The sequence below is a fragment of the Procambarus clarkii genome, chromosome 17, assembly GCF_040958095.1.
Source record: "Procambarus clarkii isolate CNS0578487 chromosome 17, FALCON_Pclarkii_2.0, whole genome shotgun sequence".
Lineage (NCBI taxonomy): Eukaryota > Metazoa > Arthropoda > Malacostraca > Decapoda > Cambaridae > Procambarus > Procambarus clarkii.
In genome coordinates this window covers 33,828,973-33,856,351 of record NC_091166.1, presented here as the reverse complement: position 1 = coordinate 33,856,351, position 27,379 = coordinate 33,828,973, and the positions used below count along the sequence as shown (strand labels likewise).

At 45.2% G+C, this 27,379-nt stretch overlaps 1 protein-coding gene across 6 annotated transcripts in view; it reads right to left on the bottom strand.

Moving 5' to 3' along the window:
• LOC123772378 (ribosome-binding protein 1) overlaps window positions 1–27,379 on the bottom strand; it is a 145,310-nt gene that overhangs the window by 104,868 nt on the left and 13,063 nt on the right. For 2 of the 6 annotated variants that reach the window (XM_069325814.1, XM_069325816.1), the window contains exon 1: window positions 17,491–17,634. The exons of 2 other annotated variants lie outside the window; for them this stretch is intronic. The gene's annotated coding sequence lies outside the window, so the exon portion shown is untranslated. Of the gene's footprint in view, window positions 1–17,490; window positions 17,638–27,379 lie in introns of those variants that run through there. 2 more of the 6 variants (XM_045765470.2, XM_069325813.1) reach the window with 2 other exon arrangements.

Below are 27,379 nucleotides of genomic sequence, written 5' to 3'. Positions count from 1 at the left end.
GTTCTTGGCTTCGTATGCTACGTCATCCTCGAATCGCTTCCCTGACGCTATAGAACAACTTTGGACTTTTATATTAGTTCTTGTATATAGAACTATATATAGTTCTTTCCTTCTCCTTCTGTCTAGTTCTTTTCTTCTCTGCTTCCTGTATCTCCCCTTTTGTTTGTCTTTTTTCTGCCCTGAGCCCCTACCTGGGCAAGCCAGGGAGTCCTCACCTAACTGTAATTACCTAAATGTGTTTGCAATGACTGAGATTCAGTGCTTTGGTCCCGCCTCTCAACCTTCGCTCAACTGATGTATGGGTCGCTAAAGCCTGCGTTATATCAACATTTAAACTCTACAATTTCTCCCTTAACTTAAATGTTTTCTGTGCGAAAATTAGAAAAACTAAAATTGAATATTTCCTGGAAAAAGAGCTGTGGTTATTTGATTGACATAAAGGCATGTGTTGCTGACACAAACATGGAACATGTCGGAATTGTATAAAATCTGTTCTTGATGACACTGTAAAAAAGTCAGACAATTTACTGAAAAACAAAATACAAAAATATTAATCCCATGATAAAAAAAACATTAAGGATATCTGATTTTAGTGTGTGTGTGATTGTGTATTCACCTAGTTGTGTTTGCGGGGGTTAAGCTTTGCTCTTTCGGCTCGCCTCTCAACTGTCACTCAACTGTTTACTAACTATTTTTTTTTCCACACCACACACACACACCCCAGGAAGCAGCCCGTGACAGCTGACTAACTCCCAGGTACCTATTTACTGCTAGATAACAGGGGCATTCAGGATGAAAGAAACTTTGCCCATTTGTTTGTGCCTGGTGCGGAAATCGAACCCACGCCACAGAATTACGAGTCCTGCGCGCTATGCACCAGGCTACCAGGCCCCGTGTGTGTGTGTGTGTGTGTGTTGTGTGTGTGTGTTGTGTGTGTTGTGTGTGTTGTGTGTGTTGTGTGTGTGTGTGTGTGTGTGTGTGTGTGTGTGTGTGTGTGTGTGTGTGTGTGTGTGTGTGTGTGTGTAATTACTTAATGACTGCATTATTTGGCTTCATCGTTACTCAAACTTTTGGCGGGAAATTTGAAGCTCATCGCCCCATTTTTTTTTTGCCTTTTATTTCGTTGGATCTCAGTCTATGGGGCACTACTCCGTAACCCCATTAGTCTTATAACTTGGCTAACCCCGTGGATGCATTATTTTTTTACTTTCGTTGTCGTAATTTTGTGTTAAGGAGTGACAGAGAGAGAAGAATCTTGCTGTACCAGATGTTAGGCAGACGAATGTTGTCAATGTTTCTCTCTATAAGAGAAGGTTTTAACTCTCAATCACCTTCTAAAAGACCAGTTTGGAGGGAAGACGTTGGTGTAGTTCCAATATCTTCTGTGTAAAATGGGTATCTTGAAATGCGGTTCAAATATATTCAAAATGGGTTACAAAATGTAACCCATTTTGTAGAGTGGGCAGGATGGATGCTACCCACGTTTAGATACCTATCATTATTTTATGCTTTTTTTTTGTTTCTCAATATTGCACTGAGCGCAGGTGCTGTTGGTGAAGTGCCGGGGGCCAGGAGCTGAGGCCAAGTGTTTGAGTATGTTGTAAAGTTTTTATGGACAGTTTGTCGTGTTTGTATAAACTTACAGATTATGTGTAAAGGAATTAGAGAACTCTTAACAAAGAGAGAGATCTAGTGGTGGATCTGGGGCCAGATTCACGAAGCAGTTACGCAAGCACTTACGAACCTGTATATCTTTTCTCAATCTTTGGCGGCTTTGTTTACAATTATTTAACAGTTAATGAGCTCTGAAGCACCAGGAGGCTGTTTATAACAATAATAACAGTTGATTGGCAAGTTTTCATGCTTGTAAACTGTTTAATAAATGTAACCAAAGCCGTCAAAGATTGAGGAAAAATGTACACGTTCGTAAGTGCTTGCGTAACTGCTTCGTCACCAGAGGAACACATAAAGGACATTGTGAGAAGAGTATTTGCGTCGCTTTTCAACTTCAGAATCGCTTTTAGTTACATTAATGGTGAAATACTAAAGAAGCTGTTCATGACTATCGTGAGACCAAAATTAGAATGTGCAGCAGTTGTATGGTGCAAATATCTCAAGAAGCACACACATAAACTGGAAAAGGTGCAAAGGTATCCTACAAAATGTCTTCCGGAACTGGAAAACAAGAGTTACGAGGAGAGGCTGGTGGTGTTAAATAATTCCTAAGCTAGAAAACAGAAGAAAATTAGGTGATATGATCACCACTTACAAAATACTAACAGGATTCGACCAAATTGACAAAGATGAATTCCTGAGACCAGGAACTTCACGAACAAGAGGACACAGATTCAAGCTAAGGAAACAAAGGTGCCGAGAAAATACCAGAAAGTTTTCTTTTGCAAACAGAGTGGTAGACGGTTGGAACAAGTTAGGTGAGAAGGTGGTGGAGGCCAAGACCGTCAGTAGTTTCAATCTTTATACGACCAAGAGTACTGGGAAGACGGGACACCACGAGCTTAGCTCTCATCCTGTAATTACACTTAAGGGCTCGACACACAAGCTTGGCGTCGTCCTGGGACGATGGTGAGGATAGTGACGGATAGTGAAGGTGGTGACGATAGTGAGGTGGACGCTTAGAGAGCACGGCATGCCCAAACAGTATATATACAGAGGTTAAACTAACTGTCCAACTGTCAACAGAAACAATATGATATTCAGTGATAAATTCTAGTTATAGGAACTTGGGCTGAGCACTCATTTACATTCCCACACTCACCTCTCTCTCTCTCTCTCTCACACACACACACACACACACACACACACACACACACACACACACACACACACACACACACACACACACACAGTGTCCACCCCCCCCCCACCCTGTCCTATAAACCAGTGCCCAACCGGATCTCCCCGCCCTACCTGGGTGGGCGTCATAATACTGATCATTAACGCAAGTTTCCCATAACTCATTCACTCTACCGGAAATGCAAATGCTTATGTATTTTCCGCTGTGGTAAATATTATCAATTCACTTTCGTCGAATAATTTTTTTTGGGGACTAATTACTTTGTATTCTTTCTGAACTAAATTGACAATAGCATAAAATCACATGTAAATGTGTGTATGTGTGTGTGTGTGTGTGTGTGTGTGTGTGTGTGTGTGTGTGTCTGTAAATTATTTAAATACACAAATCTTTTGTGTCTGAAACTGAGCCAAAGCAATTCGAAAATAAACTGAATTGAACTACTTGTGTACCGTTGAACTAGGACTGTTCAACTGTAATATCACCCACGTGTTCACCGGCAGGAAATATCAGCCTAGACCCCAGAAAAATATTATATTAATTTAAAAAGACAAGCCATTGCAATATTTCCAACACAGCCTCTAAAGTATTCGCTCTACGAAATTTTTCTGCAAAAAAATTCCTTTCAACATTACACAATCGTTTCATATTTTTAAATGATAAATTTATATATTTTTTGCCACAATGCCATCTTTGTAGCAGAGTTCGTAACTCATTTTGTTGCACAAGGATGATTTCCATTACATTGAAAACAGTTTACCAACAACCGGAAAATGCCAGAAGCCTAAGTCCGCTTACACCATTATTTCCATATGCCCAAAACGCTATGCGTGCTAGTGGCTGTACGAGAATGTAAAATAATCATTGTTACTATGTACTCTCTTAACCCCCAATGTACCTTCTTGTGTATAAATAAATAAATAAATAAATAAATAAATAAATAAATAAATAAATAAATAAATATGCTACTACAGTGTCCACACTTATAACTTAATACTATAAGACATAACAACAGTGAACAGACCAATATTGGACCTGACTTAACTAAGGCCTAAATAAACAATCCTAGACCTAATATATTCAATTACTAACATAATTTAGTATATATGTTCTAAAATATTCCCTGTAAAAATAAAAAAGCATAGTTGACTAAGGCACGGCTGGGAACATCCCGTGAGTAGGTTCGAACTCAAATGTGGTCCTCTACAGCTGGTGGTGCCTGTGTAATACCCCTGGCCAGGCGAAGGGCTTCCTACCAGTGGCCGCCACAAGTCTCCCGCCTCTAACTTGCTCGTCTGTGTTCCTGTCAGTTGCTGAAGTCTGAAGGACCAGTTGCTGAGGGGGGCTGGCTGACGTGTGTGTGTGTGTGTACTCACCTATTTGTACTCACCTATTTTGTGCTTGCGGGGGTTGAGCTTTGGCTCTTTGGTCCCGCCTCTCAACTGTCAATCAATTGGTGTACAGATTCCTGAGCCTATTGGGCTCTATCATATCTACATTTGAAACTGTGTATGGAGTCAGCCTCCACCACATCACTGCCTAATGCATTCCATCCGTTAACTACTCTGACACTGAAAAAGTTCCTTCTAACGTCCCTGTGGCTCATGTGGGTACTCAGTTTCCACCTGTGTCCCCTTGTTCGCGTCCCACCAGTGTTGAATAGTTTATCCTTGTTTACCCGGTCGATTCCTCTGAGGATTTTGTAGGTTGTGATCATGTCTCCCCTTACCCTTCTGTCTTCCAGGGTCGTAAGGTGCATTTCCCGCAGCCTTTCCTCGTAACTCATGCCTCTTAGTTCTTAGTTGAACACACACACACACACACACACACACACGCGTGTGTGTGTGTGTGTGTGTACTCGTCTAGCTGTGGTTGTAGGGTCAAGCGTCAGCTCTTAAGCCTCGCCTTTCGACCATCATTAAATCAATCCAGTGACACTTTTTTTTCACTTTACATATAAAGAAAACTCAGATCTACTGAGCACACGAGAGTTTTACTATTTGAAAATCGTGGTCGGGCTTCAATGGAAACCTCAGGAAACCCTCATGTCTTCAGTAGAACTCCAGGTTGCAATCCTTTTTACCATGTCGTGGCGTAGTTGTCTAGGGGGTGTGCGTGGGAACACCCACTGCATAGGTTCGAGTCCCCTATCACGGCTTCCACGGATTTTCTCCTGCTACATAGTCTGCATTATTAGCATCCTCCTCGAAATTGATTTCTTCAAACCTACTGTGGGTTTTGACCAGCAGTGCCGGTCCCCCTCCCCCTCCACCTGCTGTCTCCCTCTTGTAGCTCTCTGGTATTGTCTGGGGAACATTGCTGTAGTGATCAATTCAGATAGTTCAGTTTCTAGTATTGCCATTACATCAGGATTTGTTTCATCAGTCCTTTGTGTAAGTACTCGCCTATTTGGGCCCGCAGGATCGAACATTAGCTCTTGATCCCCGACTTTCTAGCCGGGGGTACTTTAAAGCAATGATTCCTGTCCTATATCTTTATCATATCTACTTTTGAAATGATGACTAGAGTTTGCCTCCACAACCTGCTCCTTTAGGTCGTTCCCGTTTCCCACAACTCTTACGCTAAAAGAAAACTTTCTAACGTCTCTATGACTCGTCCGAGATTCAACTTCCACCCATGCCACCTTGTTCTATTGGTATTCAATGTGAACATTTCATTTTTTCCACTGTCAATCCCCATAAGTATTTTATAAGTTTCCACGTCTCCCCTACGTGTCCTCTCTCTCTCTCTCTCTCTCTCTCCTAGCGTCGTTAGGTTTAGTTCCTTTAGTCTCTCTTCAAATTCCATCCCTACAATTCTAGGATGAAGTTCTCGTTGCAAACATATGAACTTTTTCAAGTTTTCTAATGTGCGTTTTAAGATAGGGGTCCACGATGGGGCGGCATACTTTAAAACCTGCTACTTATCTTCTTACACCAGCTCCCTGCCCACTAATACCACCACCACTGTCCTTGTATACCGGTGCCCTGTCCTCGTATGCCGTCCAAATACTAGGGCACCAGCTCTGTGCCTCCAAATTCCTAGTAATTTAAGCATGTTGTGGTCCGTGGGTGTCCGCAGGCGTCTTGCGTGACGCAGGCTCGATCCCACCGCCCTGCTCCAAAGATTTTCTCATAGACATTTCAGATTATTACAGTTTCATTGTGCTAGAGCCACAGTGGCAGCACTACCCCGGTCCTTCCCATTCCAATCATACAAATCCATCCTCATGGGATAGTGTTGGGATGGAGCACTATGGCCGCTCAGCCACACGTGTTCCATCTCTATTGACAAGAACCATTTTCCACCTTGTGGCCGGGAGGACTAAGAATGGAGAACCATTTCCTCCATCTAAATGGAGCACCCAAGAACGTATTAACAAATGCTGCTAATATATTTTCAAGGGTTGATTGAAATATATCATTATGAGGCGAAGATGAATGTTGAATATAGAAATTCCTTAAAGCTGAAGAGACGTGACTAGAATTCCCAAGGATATTTAGTATAAGTTGGAACAAGTCTCGTCTGGTGTTGCAAGATGGCGGCCACACTGCCTACACCCCCAGACAACACCACAGCCATCGTCACGACTCCCAGCCAGCCGGCGTACAGACACTTGCAACAGACAAACGCAACGCGCACCAGTTTGGAAACTGTTTCTTCCACAAGTTATGGAACAAGTGAATAAATTACCATTCGATTCTTAAGGTACTTGACAAGACGAATATTGCCTGGGAGTCAGCAAGACACTTGAGGGAGCATATGTTGGCCCCCAGAACATTACTGGTTGGGCTACCACACTACTCATGTAGGTGGTGTGGTAGTGGTTGGGGGGAGGAGTGCAGAGGTGTTCAACAGGTTAGTTTTTTTATTGACTGTAGTGGTTGGCATTGTGCACGACATAGAGGCGGCATTATTAATGTGTTGTAGTGGGCACAAGTTGTGAGAGAGAGACAGTCAACACAAAGACGCTATAACACGCTACAATGACTTTGGTTGTTGGTGAGGGAGGGTGGTGGTGGTGCTGGTGGGTGGGGTGGTTGTTGGTGGGGGTTGTTGGTGGGGGTTGTTCACAACCAACACTGGTGGGGGATGAAGCATCACGACTCTGCGGTTGTAGTTTGACCAAATATGAAATATTATGTCACAAGCAAACTTGTTTATGGAGTATCTCATACACACACACACTCACACACACACACACAATTGAGAGGCGGGACCAAAGAGCCAAAGCTCAACCCCCGCAAGCATAAATATGTGAGTACAAATATGAGTACACACACCCACACACACAGAGTGGTTGACAAATGGAATGCATTAGGAAGTGATGTGGTGGAGGCTGACTCCATACACAGTTTCAAGTGTAGATATGATAGAGCCCAATAGGCTCAGGAACCTGTACACCTGTTGATTGACAGTTGAGAGGCGGGACCAAAGAGCCAGAGCTCAACCCCCGCAAGCACAACTAGGTGAGTACAACTAGGTGAGTACAGGCACACAAACACACACACACACAGGGAAAGAAAGGAACTTTCAACTCAGGAAAGTGTAAGGTGATGAAATTAGGCGAAGGGAGCAGGAGGCTGAACACAAGGTACCATCTGGGAGGTGAAATCCTGTAAGAGTCAAATAGAGAGAAAGATCTGGGGGTTGATATCACACCGAACCAGTCCCCAGAGGCCCACATCAAAAGAATATCATCAGCGGCATATGCTAGACTGGCCAACATAAGAACTGCCTTTAGAAACTTGTGTAAGGAATCTTTCAGAACCCTGTATACCACTTATGTAAGACCAATCCTGGAGTATGCAGCTCCAGCCTACAGTCCATACCTAGTTAAACACAAGACAAAGTTAGAGAAGATTCAGCGGTATGCCACCAGGCTCGTCCCGGAACTGAGAGGATTGAGATACGAGGAGAGGCTAAAGGAGCTGAACCTCACATCCCTGGAAAACAGAAGACTAAGGGGAGACATGATAACCGCCTACAAAATTCTCAGGGGAATTGACAGAGTGGACAAAGACAAACTCTTCAGCACGGGTGGGACACGAACAAGGGGACACAGGTGGAAACTTAGTACCCAGATGAGCCACAGCGACGTTAGAAAGAATTTTTTCAGTGTCAGAGTAGTTAATAAATGGAATGCACTAGGCAGTGATGTGGTGGAGGCTGACTCCATATACAGTTTCAAATGTAGATATGATAGAGCCCAGTAGGCTCAGGAATCTGTACATCAGTTGATTGACAGTTGAGAGGCGGGACCAAAGAGCCAAAGCTCAACCCCCGCAAGCACAATTAGGTGAGTACACACACACACACACACACACACACATGGTTGTTAGAGTATAAGAGAATTAGAGTTAGAGAATGGTTGTTAGAGTTTAACCCAACCAAATGTAATGTAATGAAGATAGGTGTAGGGAGCAGGAGGCCAGATACAAGGTATCATCTGGGAGAGGAAATTCTTCAGGAGTCAGAGAAAGAAAAAGACTTGGGGGTTGATATCACGCCAGACCTGTCTCCTGCAGCCCATATCAAGAGGATAACATCAGCGGCATATGCCAGGCTGACCAACATACGAACGGCATTCAGAAATTTGTGTAAAGAATCATTCAGAACTTTGTATACCACATATGTCAGGCCAATCCTGGAGTATGCAGCCCCAGCATGGATTCCATATCTATTCAAGGATAAGGCTAAACTGGAAAAGGTTCAAAGGTTTGCCACCAGACTAGTACCCGAGCCGAGAGGTATGAGCTACGAGGAGAGACTACGGGAATTAAACCTCACTTCGTTGGAAGGCAGAAGAGTTAGGGGGGACATGATCACCACATTCAAGATTCTGAAGGGAATTGATATGGTTGATAAAGACAGGCTATTTAACACAAGGGGCACACGCACAAGGGGACACAGGTGGAAACTGAGTGCCCAAATGAGCCACAGAGATATTAGAAAGAACTTTTTTAGTGTCAGAGTGGTTGACAAATGGAATGCATTTGGAAGTGATGTGATGGAGGCTGACTCCATACACAGTTTCAAGTGTAGATATGATAGAGCCCAATAGGCTCAGGAATCTGTACACCTGTTGATTGACGGTTGAGAGGCGGGACCAAAGAGCCAGACTTCAACCCCCGCAAACACAACTAGGTGAGTACACATAAACACACATATATACACACACATACACACACACACACACACACACACACACACACATCCTGGGCAGGGCGAGACAGTTAGGCGCGTCTCCTTACACCCGTTGCCTCTGTTCACCTAGCAGTGAATAGGAACTTGGTTGTTAGTCGACCGTTGTGGGTCGCTTTCCGAGGAATGTTTAAATACCGTTCATATTCGAGAAGACTACGAATGTCCTACAAGACGTGGTATTAGGTGAGTACACACACACACACACACACACACACATAAGGGCTACTACGCTGTTCGGAATTTCTGTGATTTACGTTTAATAATTAGTTCACCAAAATTACTGTAGCTGGTTCTATTCAATGTCCGCACCAGCTGATAGTTTCCGGAGAATTCCCACAACATTATCACTACTTATCTTGGTTACAGTGGCCAGCGTTCACTACCAGTGTTGGTTACAGCGGCCAGTGTTCACTACCAGTGTTGGTTACAGCGGCCAGCGTTCACTACCAGTGTTGGTTACAGCGGCCAGCGTTCACTACCAGTGTTGGTTACAGCGGCCAGTGTTCACTGCCAGTGTTGGTTACAGCGGCCAGCGTTCACTGCCAGTGTTGGTTACAGCGGCCAGCGTTCACTGCCAGTGTTGGTTACAGCGGCCAGTGTTGGTTACAGCGGCCAGCGTTCACTGCCAGTGTTGGTTACAGCGGCCAGTGTTCACTGCCAGTGTTGGTTACAGCGGCCAGCGTTCACTACCAGTGTTGTTACAGCGGCCAGCGTTCACTACCAGTGTTAGTTACAGCGGCCAGTGTTCACTGCCAGTGTTGGTTACAGCGGCCAGCGTTCACTACCAGTGTTGTTACAGCGGCCAGCGTTCACTACCAGTGTTGGTTACAGCGGCCAGTGTTCACTGCCAGTGTTGGTTACAGCGGCCAGCGTTCACTACCAGTGTTGTTACAGCGGCCAGCGTTCACTACCAGTGTTGGTTACAGCGGCCAGTGTTCACTGCCAGTGTTGGTTACAGCGGCCAGCGTTCACTACCAGTGTTGTTACAGCGGCCAGCGTTCACTACCAGTGTTGTTACAGCGGCCAGCGTTCACTACCAGTGTTGTTACAGCGGCCAGCGTTCACTGCCAGTGTTGATTACAGCGGCCAGCGTTCACTGCCAGTGTTGGTTACAGCGGCCAGCGTTCACTGCCAGTGTTGGTTACAGTGGCCAGCGTTCACTGCCAGTGTTGATTACAGCGGCCAGCGTTCACTGCCAGTGTTGGTTACAGTGGCCAGCGTTCACTGCCAGTGTTGGTACAGCGGCCAGCGTTCACTGCCAGTGTTGGTTACAGCGGCCAGCGTTCACTGCCAGTGTTGGTTACAGTGGCCAGCGTTCACTGCCAGTGTTGATTACAGCGGCCAGCGTTCACTGCCAGTGTTGGTTACAGTGGCCAGCGTTCACTGCCAGTGTTGGTACAGCGGCCAGCGTTCACTGCCAGTGTTGGTTACAGCGGCCAGCGTTCACTGCCAGTGTTGGTTACAGCGGCCAGCGTTCACTGCCAGTGTTGGTTACAGCGGCCAGCGTTCACTGCCAGTGTTGGTTACAGCGGCCAGCGTTCACTGCCAGTGTTGGTTACAGCGGCCAGCGTTCACTGCCAGTGTTGGTTACATCGGCCAGCGTTCACTGCCAGTGTTGGTTACAGCGGCCAGCGTTCACTACCAGTGTTGGTAACAGCGGCCAGCGTTCACTACCAGTGTTGGTTACAGCGGCCAGCGTTCACTACCAGTGTTGGTTACAGCGGCCAGCGTTTACTGCCAGTGTTGGTTACAGCGGCCAGCGTTCACTGCCAGTGTTGGTTACAGCGGCCAGCGTTCACTGCCAGTGTTGGTTACAGCGGCCAGCGTTCACTGCCAGTGTTGGTTACAGCGGCCAGCGTTCACTGCCAGTGTTGGTTACAGCGGCCAGCGTTCACTACCAGTGTTGGTAACAGCGGTCAGCGTTCACTACCAGTGTTGGTTACAGCGGTCAGCGTTCACTACCAGTGTTGGTTACAGCGGCCAGCGTTCACTACCAGTGTTGGTTACAGAGGCCAGCGTTCACTGTCATTAAAGTTTGCCTTTTCGACATAAAATTGGGATATTTAAATAATATACAATTTCCGTATTTTGGCTGACAAATTACCACTTATATAATAAACATTGTTTTCAATTTGATAAACATGTCACTTTCCTTCACATTATTTATATTGTAATTATTATTTAATGAGTGCATGATAGGATGTTTATCCACCGAGGCTGTATACACAACCATAGGCCTAGCGTAGCCGTATACAACCATAGGCCTAGCGTAGCCGTATATAACTATAGGCCTAGCGTAGCCGTATATAACTATAGGCCTAGCGTAGCCGTATATAACTTTAGGCCTAGCGTAGCCGTATATAACTATAGGCCTAGCGTAGCTGTATATAACTATAGGCCTAGCGTAGCCGTATATAACTATAGGCCTAGCGTAGCTGTATATAACTATAGGCCTAGCGTAGCCGTATATAACTATAGGCCTAGCGTAGCTGTATATAACTATAGGCCTAGCGTAGCCGTATATAACTATAGGCCTAGAGTAGCCGTATATAACTATAGGCCTAGCGTAGCCGTATATAATTATAGGCCTAGCGTAGCCGTATATAACTATAGGCCTAGCGTAGCCGTATAGGCCACGGTATATAGCCTATAGGCCCTATAGGCCTAAGGGAAACGTATAGCAGTGTGTTGTGTTACTGGGGCTCCCGCACACTGTACAGGGTTTGAGATGATTGCTGTATATTGGTGGCGAACGCCGCCCTTGGCGCCAGGACCCTCCCGGTGGGGCTCCTCCCATCATACATGTCATGATCATTGTTATATCTGCAAAATACAAACCTAATGTAACCTAGTCTAATGTAACCTAGCCTAATGTAACCTAGCCTGTTGTAACCTAGCCTAATGTAACCTAACCTAATGTAACCTAGCCTAATGTAACCTAGCCTGTTGTAACCTAGCCTGTTGTAACCTAGCCTGTTGTAACCTAGCCTGTTGTAACCTAGCCTAATGTAACCTAACCTAATGTAACCTAGCCTAATGTAACCTAGCCTGTTGTAACCTAGCCTGTTGTAACCTAGCCTAATGTAACCTAACCTAATGTAACCTAGCCTAATGTAACCTAGCCTGTTGTAACCTAGCCTGTTGTAACCTAACCTAATGTAACCTAGCCTAATGTAACCTAGCCTGTTGTAACCTAGCCTGTTGTAACCTAGCCTAATGTAACCTAGCCTAATGTAACCTAACCTAATGTAACCTAGCCTAATGTAACCTAGCCTGTTGTAACCTAGCCTAATGTAACCTAGCCTGTTGTAACCTAGCCTAATGTAACCTAGCCTAATGTAACCTAGCCTGTTGTAACCTAGCCTAATGTAACCTAGCCTGTTGTAACCTAGCCTAATGTAACCTAGCCTAATGTAACCTAGCCTAATGTAACCTAGCCTGTTGTAACCTAGCCTAATGTAACCTAGCCTAATGTAACCTAGCCTAATGTAACCTAGCCTAATGTAACCTAGCCTGTTGTAACCTAGCCTAATGTAACCTAGCCTGTTGTAACTTAGTCTAATGTAACCTAGCCTGTTGTAACCTAGCCTAATGTAACCTAGCCTGTTGTAACCTAGCCTAATGTAACCTAGCCTAATGTAACCTAGCCTAATGTAACCTAGCCTAATGTAACCTAGCCTGTTGTAACCTAGCCTAATGTAACCTAGCCTGTTGAAACCTAGCCTAATGTAACCTAGCCTGTTGTAACCTAGCCTAATGTAACCTAGCCTGTTGTAACCTAGCCTAATGTAACCTAGCCTAATGTAACCTAGCCTAATGTAACCTAGCCTGTTGTAACCTAGCCTAATGTAACCTAGCCTAATGTAACCTAGCCTGTTGTAACCTAGCCTGTTGTAACCTAGCCTAATGTAACCTAGCCTGTTGTAACCTAGCCTAATGTAACCTAGCCTAATGTAACCTAGCCTAATGTAACCTAGCCTGTTGTAACCTAGCCTGTTGTAACCTAGCCTAATGTAACCTAGCCTAATGTAACCTAGCCTGTTGTAACCTAGCCTGTTGTAACCTAGCCTAATGTAACCTAGCCTGTTATAACCTAGCCTGTTGTAACCTAGCCTAATGTAACCTAGCCTAATGTAACCTAGCCTGTTGTAACCTAGCCTGTTGTAACCTAGCCTAATGTAACCTAGCCTGTTATAACCTAGCCTGTTGTAACCTAGCCTAATGTAACCTAGCCTAATGCAACCTAGCCTGTTGTAACCTAGCCTAATGTAACCTAGCCTGTTGTAACCTAGCCTGTTGTAACCTAGCCTAATGTAACCTAGCCTAATGTAACCTAGCCTGTTGTAACCTAGCCTAATGTAACCTAGCCTGTTATAACCTAGCCTGTTGTAACCTAGCCTAATGTAACCTAGCCTGTTGTAACCTAGCCTAATGTAACCTAGCCTGTTGTAACCTAGCCTAATGTAACCTAGCCTAATGTAACCTAGCCTAATGTAACCTAGCCTGTTGTAACCTAGCCTAATGTAACCTAGCCTGTTGTAACCTAGCCTAATGTAACCTAGCCTAATGTAACCTAGCCTAATGTAACCTAGCCTGTTGTAACCTAGCCTAATGTAACCTAGCCTGTTGTAACCTAGCCTAATGTAACCTAGCCTAATGTAACCTAGCCTAATGTAACCTAGCCTAATGTAACCTAGCCTGTTGTAACCTAGCCTAATGTAACCTAGCCTGTTGTAACCTAGCCTAATGTAACCTAGCCTAATGTAACCTAGCCTAATGTAACCTAGCCTGTTGTAACCTAGTCTGTTGTAACGTAGCCTAATGTAACCTAGTCTAATGTAACGTGGCCTAATGTATCCTAGCCTAATGTAACCTAGCCCTAACTTAACCTAGCCTAATGTAACCTAGCCTAGTGTATCCTAGCCTAATGTAACCTAGCCCTAACTTAACCTAGCCTAATGTAACCTAGCCCTAACTTAACCTAGCCTAATGTAACCTAGCCCTAACTTAACCTAGCCTAATGTAACCTAGCCTAGTGTATCCTAGCCTAATGTAACCTAGCCCTAACTTAACCTAGCCTAATGTAACCTAGCCCTAACTTAACCTAGCCTAATGTAACCTAGCCTAACATAACCTAGCCTAACGCAGCCTAGCCCTAACTTAACCTAGCCTAATGTAACCTAGTCTAACATAACCTAGCCTAACGCAGCCTAGCCCTAACTTAACGTAGCCCTGAAAGTTGAACCGGTTCTCAGCGTCGGCTCGTTCACTCGGCGCCCGAACCAAAACATTTTCGTAAATTTTTGTGTACTTCGTATTGAAGATTTAGATTTTCAGAAATATAAATTGGCATTTACAGGACGCGAGTGAAGCACTTGGAGAGACGCGAGTCGACCAGACATATGAACGAGATGTTTTTGAAAGTCGACCAGGCCTCGAGAAGGATAATTCAGGAGGATAATTTTCTATCCTCCTGATGTAATAGTACTTTTGTAACTCACGTTGTCGATCACACCAATATTTAGTAATGGGGCCTCAATAAGCCACTTTTTTGTACTATTTTTAATTGCTTCCGAAAAAAAGCCTCATTGTATATTAGGCCTAGGATGGTTAGGTCTCTTTAAGGTCATACCTAGGTTTTTAGGTATGGTGGTAATTATTGACATTTGAAATACCTAGGTGAAGCATTTGCAGAGTTGCCATTTGGACAAAGGCTGTGAATGAAGCACTAGTCGAGAAAAGTTCGAAAGCGAGCAGTTGCAAGTGGGTTGAAGAATTCAACCAACTACGAACCACTTATTTTGATGAAAGGGAGCAGTAGTGCAACAGAAGTACACTTACATCGCATCAGGCTTGTATACCCATGTTGTTGTTATTGTTATTGTTTTAGATTCAACTACTTGGAACAAAACGTTCCAAGTAGCACGGGCTATGGTGAGCCCGTAGTGGACTTCCATACCCAAGTGAATGGGAAATAGGCTTACAGGTTCCGGAAGATGAGAGGAAATGTCAGCACTGTGGAGAAATGCCCGACAGACCACTGGAACATTATTTAACACAGTGCACAGTTACAAACGCAATAAGATTTCAACTTAGATTCAACAGAGCAGAAGTTGTTAAACACATGGAGCAAAATCCTACTGAAGCGACCATACGAATCATAAATACTTATACACCGCTTAAGTAAAACAGAAACAAGTAACACTTAGTGGGCCAGTCAGAGGTTTATGGCCCGCGCAGGAATAACCAAATAAATGCAAGTAATGTGTGTGTGTAAAGTATTTTAACTTATAAACAGGGGTCTTCGTGGCTGTACGAGCATGTGGACGTTGTTGATCAGGGCGGGCTGGACGACCAACTCTAGTGGGATAGCAACACACACACTTAACTAATGATATAAGAACGAATGAATGTGTGTGTCTGTGTGCAGCCCATCCTCCTGTTCATATAATAACGACATGGACCAACGAACATATACTGACGTAATGGATAATTAGAAGATAGAATTTGGTACTATTCAATTTTGACAAACCGGAAAAGGTTTTGCATTTATGTTGCTAATAAAATCTAAGCTAACCATCCAAGGCCTAATACAGGCTATCTGAGGCCTAATATAGTACATATATATATGTTCTATACTAGGCCTAGCAATATTAATGTTTGGTTTTAGCTCTATTTTTACCGGAAAAGTGAATAGTACCAAATTACTTCCGAATTGTCCATTATGTCAATATATGTACGATAGACCACATAGTTACAAAAAGTACTATCTAAACAGGAAGATGGGTTGGTTATTATTATTATGTTATAATATATATATATATATATATATATATATATATATATATATATATATATATATATATATATATATATATATATATATATATATATATATACATAAGAGGACGACAAAGAGATGTAACTAGGCTCCCCTTCCATATACATAGGGGGAAGAGGGGGGGGGGGGGAGGGGTGAGTTGGGAAGAGGGAGGATTTGGGGAAACGACGAAAAAGGGGTGGGACAGATCATCCCTAAATCCCCGAATATGTATACGTGATAAAACATTTCCAAAGCAAGTTTCCCCAAGACAAGGACAACATTTCCGGCCTGATATATAAACAAAAAATTGTGAAAATGGTTATTTGCACAGTTGGCTATGGGGAAATATTTCGCTTTGTCCGCTCGTATAGATACACAATTTCACGTAAAAATACAACCCAAAAACCTCGGGAGATTCACGTGATGTTCTGTTTTTTATCCGTATGTGTCCTCGGTAAAGCTAGGATGGGAATAATTTTTTCTATCCGTATGTGTCCTCGGTAAAGCTAGGATGGGAATAATTTTTTCTATCCGTATGTGTCCTCGGTAAAGCTAGAATGGGAATAATTTTTTCTATCCGTATGTGTCCTCGGTAAAGCTAGAATGGGAATAATTTTTTCTATCCGTATGTGTCCTCGGTAAAGCTAGAATGGGAATAATTTTTTTTATCCGTATGTTCCCTCGGTAAGGCTAGGATGGGAATATTTTTTTCTATCCGTATGTGTCCTCGGTAAGGCTAAGATGGGAATATTTTAGTGAGGTTGTGAACGCTATAGAGGACGGGCTGGTATTCTCCCACTACCCTCATAAATGGAGTTCTATTTCTCCCTCTAGCCTCATAAACAGCGTTCTATTTCTCCCTCTAGCCTCATAAACAGCGTTCTATTTCTCCCTCTAGCCTCATAAATGGAGTTCTATTTCTCCCTCTAGCCTCATAAACAGCGTTCTATTTCTCCCTCTAGCCTCATAAATGGAGTTCTATTTCTCCCTCTAGCCTCATAAACAGCGTTCTATTTCTCCCTCTAGCCTCATAAACAGCGTTCTATTTCTCCCTCTAACCTCATAAACAGCGCTCTATTTCTCCCTCTAGCCTCATAAACAGCGTTCTATTTCTCCCTCTAGCCTCATAAACAGCGCTCTATTTCTCCCTCTAGCATAATAAGGAGTTCTATTCCATCTCGCTATATAGTTCCTTCTTTAATTGACTTAGGTGGCTTTGATTTGTCATACCAGCAGCCGCCACTTGCTGTGGTGGGCCGTGTCAGCCACAGTGGCCGCCACTTGCTGTGGTGGGGCGTGTCAGCCAGGGTGGCCGTCACTTGCTGTGGTAGGCCGTGTCAGCCACAGTGGCCGCCACTTGCTGTGGTGGGGCGTGTCAGCCAGGGTGGCCGCCACTTGCTGTGGTGGGCCGTGTCAGCCCGGGTGGCCGCCACTTGCTGTGGTGGGGCGTGTCAGCCACAGTGGCCGCCACATAAACGACCCATCAACGTTCAGTGCCTGGTGCTGCTCCGGATAACAGGTCCTGCTGGTTGTTAGTCATCTACTGCTGTGTTCAACAAATTAAATGTTCAAGAACTTTGCAGAAATAACTTTCTGGAACGCTGGTAAACGAAGTCTCAACGTTATCTAACGCAGCATCTTTCCCTACCTTGACAGGTGAGTGTGGAGGGCGGCGTGGGCGGTGGCGCGGGCGGGCTGAGGCGTGGGGCGTGGGCAGGCGCGGGCGGCAGCGTGGAGGTGCTCGCAGGACACGGGCGTGGCGGCGGATGGGTCAGTGGTCCTGGTGGCACCGCCCTTTTATACCCGGGCGGCCCCTCCCCCTACCACCCACCCAAGGGCGGCGCACACACCCTCCTGCACTTGTCTCACAGGCCTTAGTCCGCATCCCATAATGCTTCACTGTCAACCTTATAACGCCTTCCTCAGTCTCACTCCTATTTGACATCTCTTATTTTAAATAAAAAAAATTTATTCAAAAGTTAACCAGTTAGAAGTGGTTAATGACTTGCATTACCTGTTGTTAACTGTGTAAGTGGGTATGGATAATGTGCTTGAGAGATGCCTCAATACAGTCATTAAGACACTTTATTGAAATTTATCTTCGCTTAAAAGCAATATTAAATCACTAAACCGCTCTGGTGTTTATGTTACTTAATTGGAGCGATACATTATGGGCGGGCGGACCCTGAACACTAGTTGTGGGACAACACCGCCCCCACCAGCCAGGTCGGTCCAGTAACCTCACTCCTATTGGCTGATGGATAATGACGTCACGTTGATAGCACCGCCCATTGGTCAGTGGAAGGGATAAATGACAACATTGGATAATACAACAATAGTGATATCAGTGGCGCCAGGTGGGTGTGGGTGGGCCAGGGGCACTGTACGTGGGTACCCGGGTACGTGGGCACCGGCGGAGACTACAACTGAAGGTGTATACACTGGTAGGAGGAGAGACGTATCGGACGGCCATGTTGTTGACGTCGGGGGCCCTGAGGTGTGGGTGCTGGCTCCCTCCACACACCCACACGCCCGACCTTCACTCACTCCCCACGCCCACACGCCCGGCCTTCACTCACTCCCCACGCCCACACGCCCGACCTTCACTCACTCCCCACGCCCACACGCCCGACCTTCACTCACTCCCCACGCCCACACGCCCGACCTTCACTCACTCCACACGCCCGACCTTCACTCACTCCACACGCCCGACCTTCACTCACTCCACACGCCCGACCTTCACTCCCTCCACACGCCCGACCTTCACTCCCTCCACACGCCCGACCTTCACTCACGCCCACACGCCCGACCTTCAATCACGCCCACACGCCCGACCTTCACTCACGCCCACACGCCCGACCTTCACTCACGCCCACACGCCCGACCTTCACTCACTCCACACGCCCGACCTTCACTCACGCCCTCATGCCCCCCCCCCCCCCCCACACACACACACACGTGTAGGGAGCAGGAGGCCAGATACAAGGTATCATCTGGGAAAGGAAATACTTCAAGAGTCAGAGAGAGAAAATGACTTGGGGGTTGATATCACGCCAGACCTGTCTCCTGCAGCCCATATCAAGAGGATAACATCAGCGGCATATGCCAGGCTGGCCAACTTAAGAACGGCATTCAGAAACTTGTGTAAGGAATCATTCAGAACTTTGTATACCACATATGTCAGGCCAATCCTGGAGTATGCAGCCCCAGCATGGAGTCCATATCTAGTCAATGATAAGCCTAAACTGGAAAAGGTTCAAAGATTTGCCAACAGACTAGCACCCGAGATGAGAGGTATGAGCTACGAGGAGAAACTACGGGAATTAAACCTCACTTCGTTGGAAGACAGAAGAGTTACGGGGGACATGATCACCACATTCAAGATTCTCAAGGGAATTGATAGGGTAGATAAAGACAGGCTATTTAACACAAGGGGCACACGCACTAGGGGACACAGGTGGAAACTGAGTGCCCAAATGAGCCACAGAGATATTAGAAAGAACTTTTTTAGTGTCAGAGTGGTTGACAAATGGAATGCATTAGGAAGTGATGTGGTGGAGGCTGACTCCATACACAGTTTCATGTGTAGATATGATAGAGCCCAATAGGCTCAGAAACCTGTACACCTGTTGATTGACGGTTGAGAGGTGGGACCAAAGAGCCAGAGCTCAACCCCCGCTAGCACAATTAGGTGAGTACACACACACACACACACACACCGAGGAGGCATACTGAAAACAAAAGGTTGGCATACCGAAAGGGAAACTATAAGGAGATAAGAAAATTTCCAACAGATATAGCATGGGAAACAGAGCTCAGGGGAAAGACGGCCCAAGACATGATGGATTACATCACGTAAAAGTGCAAGGACGCAGCAAACAAGTTTGTCCCGGTCCAAAAGGAAAACAGAAAAATGAAGATGAGAAACCCATGGTTTAATCAGAGATGTAGGCTAGCTAAGCAGCAAAGTAAAAGGGCATGGAGAAACTATAGGAATACCAGGACACTGGAGAGCAGAGAAAGATACCAGAGTGCCAGGAATGAATATGTCAGGATGAGAAAAGAGGCAGAAAGACAATACGAAAATGACATCGCAAGCAAGGCAAAGACTCAGCCTAAATTGTTGCATAGCCACATCAGGAGAAAAACAACAGTAAAGGAACAGGTTATGAAATTAAGGATAGGGGCAGAAGGATTCACTGCAAACGACAAGGAAGTTTGTGAGGAACTGAATAAAAAATTCCAGGAAGTCTTCACCTTAGAACAAGGAAAAATTCCAGAGATAAGAGAGGGAATAGTTAACCAGGAACCACTGGAAGAGTTTGAGATTATCAGCGGGGATGTAAGGAAGTATTTACTAGAGTTGGATGTGACAAAGGCTATAGGCCCAGATGGAATCTCCCCTTGGATACTAAAGGAAGGAGCAGAAGAACTGTGCCTACCACTCTCCATAGTGTATAACAAATCACTGGCAACAGGGGAACTGCCAGAAATTTGGAAAGCAGCTAACGTAGTCCCGATATACAAGAAAGGGGATAGGCAGGAGGCACTGAACTACAGGCCAGTGTCCCTAACCTGCATTCCATGCAAGCTGATGGAGAAGATTGTGCGAAGAAAGCTAGTGGAACATCTGGAGCGAAAGAACTTTGTAACACAGCATCAACATGGGTTCAGGGATGGCAGGTCCTGCCTCACAGGGTTACTTGAATTCTACGACCAGGCAAGAAAGAGAAGGGTGAGCAGACTGCATATTTTTGGATAGCCAGAAAGCCTTTGATACAGTACCACACCAGAGACTATTGCGAAAGCTGGAGATGCAGGCTGGAGTGATAGGGTAGGTACTCCATTGGATAAAGGAGTACCTAAGCAACAGAAGACAACGAGTCAGTGTGAGGGGTGAGGTCTCAGACTGGCGAAACGTTACAAGTGGAGTCCCGCAGGGGTCACTCCTTGGACCTATACTGTTTCTGATATATGTAAATGATCTCCCAGGGGGTATAGAATCGTTTCTCTCAATGTTTGCTGATAATGCAAAAATTATGAGGAGGATTGAAACAGAGGATGATAGTAAGAGACTACAAGATGACCTAGACAGAGTGAATGGTCCAACAAATGGCTGTTGAAGTTCAACCCAAGTAAATGCAAAGTAACGAAACTAGGCAGTGGAAACATTAGGCCAGACACAGGATACAGAATAGGAGATGAAGTACTTAATGAAACGGACAGAGACAAAGATCTAGGAGTTGATATCACACCAAACCTGTCTTCTGAAGCCCACATAAAAAGAATAACGTCTGCGGCATATGCGAGGCTGGCTAACATCAGAACAGCGTTCAGGAACCTGTGTAAGGAATCATTCAGAATCTTGTACACCACATATGTGAGACCAATCCTGGAGTATGCGGCCCCAGCATGGACCCCGTACCTTGTCAAGCACATGACGAAGCTGGAAAAAGTCCAGAGGTATGCCACTAGACTAGTCCCAGAACTAAGAGGCATGAGTTACGAGGAAAGGCTGCGGGAACTGCACCTTACGACCCTGGAAGACAGAAGAGTAAGGAAGACATGATCTCAACCTACAAAATTCTCAGGGGAATCGACCGGGTAAACAAGGATAAACTATTCAACATTGGTGGGACGCGAACAAGGGGACACAGGGGTAAAGTGAGTACCCACATGAGCCACAGGGACGTTAGAAGGAACTTTTTCAGTGTCAGAGTAGTTAACGGATGGAATGCATTAGGCAGTGATGTGGTGGAGGCTGACTCCATACACAGTTTTAAATGTAGATATGATAGAGCTGAGTAGGCTCAGGAATCTGTACACCAGTTGATTGACAGTTGAGAGGCGGGACCAAAGAGCCAAAGCTCAACCCCCGCAAGCACAAATAGGTGAGTACACACACACACACACACACACACACACACACACTCTGAGGTCTCACCCCTCACTGTAACTCTCTGCTTCCTATTGCGTGTGTGTGTGTGTGTGTGTGTACTCATATAGGTGAGTACACACACACACACACACGCAATAGGAAGCAGAGAGTTACAGTGAGGGGTGAGACCTCAGATTGGCGTGAAGTCACCAGTGGAGTCCCACAGGGCTCTGTACTTGGACCTATCCTGTTTCTGATATACGTAAATGATCTCCCTGAGGGTATAGACTCATTCCTGTCAATGTTTGGAGGAGGACAGCTTGAGGCTTCAAGAAGACCTGGACAAGCTGCAGGAATGGCCGAACAAATGGCTGTTAGAGTTTAACCCAAGCAAATGTAATGTAATGAAGATAGGTGTAGGGAGCAGGAGACCAGACAGAAAGTATCATTTGGGAGATGAAATTTTTCACGAGTCAGAGAGAGAGAGAAAGACCTGGGGGTTGATATCACGCCAGACCTGTCCCTTGAAGCTCATATCAGGAGGATAACATCAGCGACATATGCCAGGTTGGCTAACATAAGAACGGCCTTTAGAAACTAATGTAAGGAATCTTTCAGATCTTTGTATACCACATATGTCAGACCAATCCTGGAGTATGCGGCTCCAGCATGGAGTCCATATCTAGTCAAGCATAAGACTAAGCTCAACCACCGCAAGCACAATTAGGTGAGTACACACACACACAATCGTGTGTGTGTGTGTGTGTGTAAGAACCAAACATATGGACACATAGCTGGAACGTTTTGGCAAGGTGTGTTGTGGGATAATGTGTCTAATATATATATATATTTTCTTTTCTTTTAGTAACTAGACTGTATATATTAATATTTAATATTAAGTGAATAGACTGTATAACCAGATAATTGAAATTTCCACACAATTCCCACAGAGGAAAGTTCATGATGTTAGTGTTAATTAAGATTACACAAGAATTATAATCAGTAATTATATTTATATTCCAGGATAAGGAGAACTGAATGAATTGTTGGTAGTGTTTAAATCCTCGTACTGCCTGAATAAAGACACAACTGTTAATATTATCCAGACGTAAATCTGTGTATTTGTGTATTTATGTCTGTAGGTTAGGTTAGCATTTTAACAGCACTACAATCACCTTCTGTGGTTGATTGTTCAAGAAATCCCTGAACTGTATGTTTGACAAATCTCTCACCCTGTCCATGGAGGACAGAAGAAAATGTATTTATGCTGGTTAGCATTGTTAATGTCTGGCCACGTCTGTGGTAGGAAAAAAACTTGGAATAGGTTAGTAAATACAATAAATCTTATCTGGTCACATTATCATTAATTGTAGTAGTCTGTAAAGTCATCGATCAGCCCGTCCTCTTAAGGTTTCCCATCGTCAAGACAACGGTCAATTTAAAGTGGTCCCTCCTAACCTACCAGAGGACCCAAAACAGAAAACGGGACAGTACGTCACTTTCGGCATCCGCTTCCATTTTCTAATGCGATAATTTTTGGTTTAATGTAACGCATACGGCCGAAAAGCGACGTTCTTTCCCACAGTGGAAAGAGGACAGGTTGTTGGGGGACAGGTTGTAGGACAGGTTATATGACGACAGGTTGTAAGAGGACAGGTTGTAAGAGGACAGGTTGAAAGAGGACAGGTTGTAAGAGGACAGGTTGAAAGAGGACAGGTTGTAAGAGGACAGGTTGTAAGAGGACAGGTTGTAACAGGACAGGTTGTAGGAGGACAGGTTGTAAGAGGACAGGTTGTAAGAGGACAGGATGTAAGAGGACAGGTTGTAAGAGGACATGTTGTAGGAGGACATGTTGTAGGAGGACAGGTTGTAAGAGGACAGGTTGTAACAGGACAGGTTGTAGAAGGACAGGTTATAAGAGGACAGGTTGTAAGAGGACACGTTATAAGAGGACAGGTTATAAGAGGACAGGTTGTAAGAGGACAGGTTGTAAGAGGACAGGTTGTAAGAGGTCAGGTTATAAGAGGACAGGCTGTAGGAGGACAGGCTGTAAGAGGACAGGCTGTAAGAGGACAGGCTGTAAGAGGACAGGCTGTAGGAGGACAGGCTGTAGGAAGACAGGCTGTAGGAAGACAGGTTGTAGGAGGACAGGTTGTAGGAGGACAGGTTATAGGAGGACAGGTTGTAGGAGGACAGGTTGTAGGAGGACAGGTTGTAGGAGGACAGGTTGTAGGAGGACAGGTTGTAAGAGGACAGGTTGTAGGAGGACAGGTTATAGGAGGACAGGCTGTAGGAGGACAGGTTGTAGGAGGACAGGTTATAGGAGGACAGATTGTAGGAGGACAGGTTGGAGGAGGACAGGTTTTAGGAGGACAGGTTGTATGAGGACAGGTTGTAGGAGGACAGGTTGTAGGAGGACAGGTTGTATTAGGACAGGTTATAGGAGGACAGGTTGTAGGAGGACAGGCTGTAGGAGGACAGGTTGTAGGAGGACAGGTTGTAGGAGGACAGGTTGTAGGAGGACAGGTTGTAGGAGGACAGGTTGTAGGAGGACAGGTTATATGAGGACAGGTTGTAGGAGGACAGGTTGTAGGAGGACAGGTTGTAGGAGGACAGGTTGTAGGAGGACAGGTTGTAGGAGGACAGGTTGTAGGAGGACAGGTTATAGGAGGACAGGTTGTAGGAGGACAGGTTGTAGGAGGACAGGTTGTAGGAGGACAGGTTGTAAGAGGACAGGTTGTAGGAGGACAGGTTATAGGAGGACAGGTTGTAGGAGGACAGGTTGTAGGAGGACAGGTTGTAGGAGGACAGGCTGTAGGAGGACAGGCTGTAGGAGGACAGGTTGTAGGACAGGTTGTAGGAGGACAGGTTGTAGGAGGACAGGTTGTAGGAGGACAGGCTGTAGGAGGACAGGTTGTAGGAGGACAGGTTGTAGGAGGACAGGTTGTAGGAGGACAGGTTGTAGGAGGACAGATTGTAGGAGGACAGGTTGTAGGAGGACAGGCTGTAGGAGGACAGGTTGTAGGAGGACAGGTTGTAGGAGGACAGGTTGTAGGAGGACAGGTTGTAGGAGGACAGGTTGTAGGAGGACAGGTTGTAGGAGGACAGATTGTAAGAGGACAGGTTGGCATCTATAACCAAAAAATTTACACGTCGGCAAGTAAGCAGCCTCAAGATTAATGGCGACGGACCCAGCGAGTCTCCACTGGAACTCCAGCTGTCGGCAATGCAAAATAAATAAAAAAATAAATACACAGTTTATTTTAAAAATTTTCACAGTTTTCCTTTGATTATTTTAGTTCTACTCAGACGCTTACTGAAGTTGAGGGTGGTCCCAGTGTTTAACTACCTCCCGCTGCCTGTAATTGCGTCCAACTATTAACACATGGGAGAAGATACTCTGCCTGTAGCGGAACAGCGCCGTTGTCGTCCTGTGCTAATGGCTCTAATTGTGGCTTAAGATTCCGGTAAAGATATAAAGACACTTTGTGTATCATGGACACTGTGTGTATCAAGGACACTGCATGTATCATGGACACTGTGAATATCAAGGACACTGCATGTATCATGGACACTGTGTGTATCATGGACACTGTGTGTATCATGGACACTGTGTGTATCATGGACACTGTGTGTATCATGGACACTGTGTGTATCATGGACACTGTGTGTATCAAGGACACTGTGTGTATCATGGACACTGTGTGTATCAAGGACACTGTGTGTATCATGGACACTGTGTGTATCAAGGACACTGTGTGTATCAAGGACACTGTGTGTATCATGGACACTGTGTGTATCATGGACACTGTGTGTATCAAGGACACTGTGTGTATCAAGGACACTGTGTGTATCATGGACACTGTGTGTATCATGGACACTGTGTGTATCATGGACACTGTGTGTATCAAGGACACTGTGTGTATCATGGACACTGCATGTATCAAGGACACTGTGTGTATCATGGACACTGTGTGTATCATGGACACTGTGTGTATCATGGACACTGTATGTATCATGGACACTGCATGTATCAAGGACACTGCATGTATCAAGGACACTGTGTGTATCATGGACTCTGCATGTATCAAGGACATTGCATGTATCAAGGACACTGCATGTATCAAGGACACTCTATGTATCTCATACATTCACGAACGAATTTTATGAGAATCATTCAGTTATTCAATTCTTGTAGCTGTGGGATTATGTGGGTAAGTTAATTTGTTAATTTAATTAACTTAGTGAGTGGACTGTATATTGGATATACAATATATTGTATATTGGACATACACCAGAATACAGCACCACCAGTGATGGTGGTGAGGAGGTTCTCTGGGTGTTTGTGGACCACAATAGATCTTGTGAGTCTAAGTGGGATAATTGTTATGACCAAAAGGAATTGTGGATAAATGTTGTTGTATTACAGTGTATTTGATGAATATTATGGACATCTGAAGTCATTCTGATGATTATCTCTCACAGAAAACGGAGAGGTGGGATGAGGTTTGACTCTGGCAGAATAAGACTGCCTGGAAGTAATATATTTATTTTATATAAAGATATATGACTATGTTTAGGTCTTCCCTACTAGGGAGTACCATGAGTAGCGTTAGGGTACAGTAGGTACTTCACTACCAGTGTAGTACCTACTGTACCAGTGCTACGTCAGCATTTAGTAGAGAAGGTACCTTATGGTACCCAGAAGACAGGAGTAGAACCCGTGGAAAGTGAACACCGGGATACTCTGACGCCTGACTGAGGGAGTGTCGTGACTGTGGGTGCCGGGCGGTGTCTGCGTACTGCATGTGTGACTCACAGTACTCCTGGGGCTACGTCCGTATTGATAACCTGGATATAATCAATAATGTCATTAGTATGATTACCAACATGGCTACCAGCAGGGTCAGTACAAGTGTAGTCAATACTATGATCAGTAACATGCGACATCGCTCCCCCCTCCCCCCGGCCCCTTCCCACCCCCTCCTCCCTCCCTATAAGTTCCTCCCTCCCCCCTTTCTGCCTTAGATGGGGCTGGGGAAGGGGGGGGGAGCTGAGAGGAATACTGAAGGAACATTGTGATAATGGAGTCAGCCAGGTGAGATGCTCACCTGCAGATCAACACTCTCTCCTACCTCTACTCTCTCTCTCTCTCTCTCTCTCTCTCTCTCTCTCTCTCTCTCTCTCTCTCTCTCTCTCTCTCTCTCTCTCTCTCTCTCTCTCTCTCTCTTTCTCTCTCTCTATGCAGGCGATGAGTCACAATAACGTGGCTGAAGTATGAAGTATGTGAGAGAGAGAGCCACTCTCTCTCTCTCCCTCTCTCTCCCCCCCCCCCTCCCCAGAGGTCACAAGAGACCGGTGCGATCAAGAGCCGCCTCACCTTTGGTCCAAACATATAGGTATATTGATCCTCGGAGCTTCAATGTTACTATTCTTGCATACAAATTATTAATACTTTGGCCATTTGTGCTGAAGCTTAGATTTTGTTAAATCTCTTAACCCACACACACACTCCCCCGTCCCACCATCACACCCGTCCCACTACCACCACCACTACACCCGTCCCACTACCACCACCACTACACCCGTCCCACTACCACCACCACTATACCCGTCCCACTACCACCACCACTACACCCGTCCCACTACCACCACCACT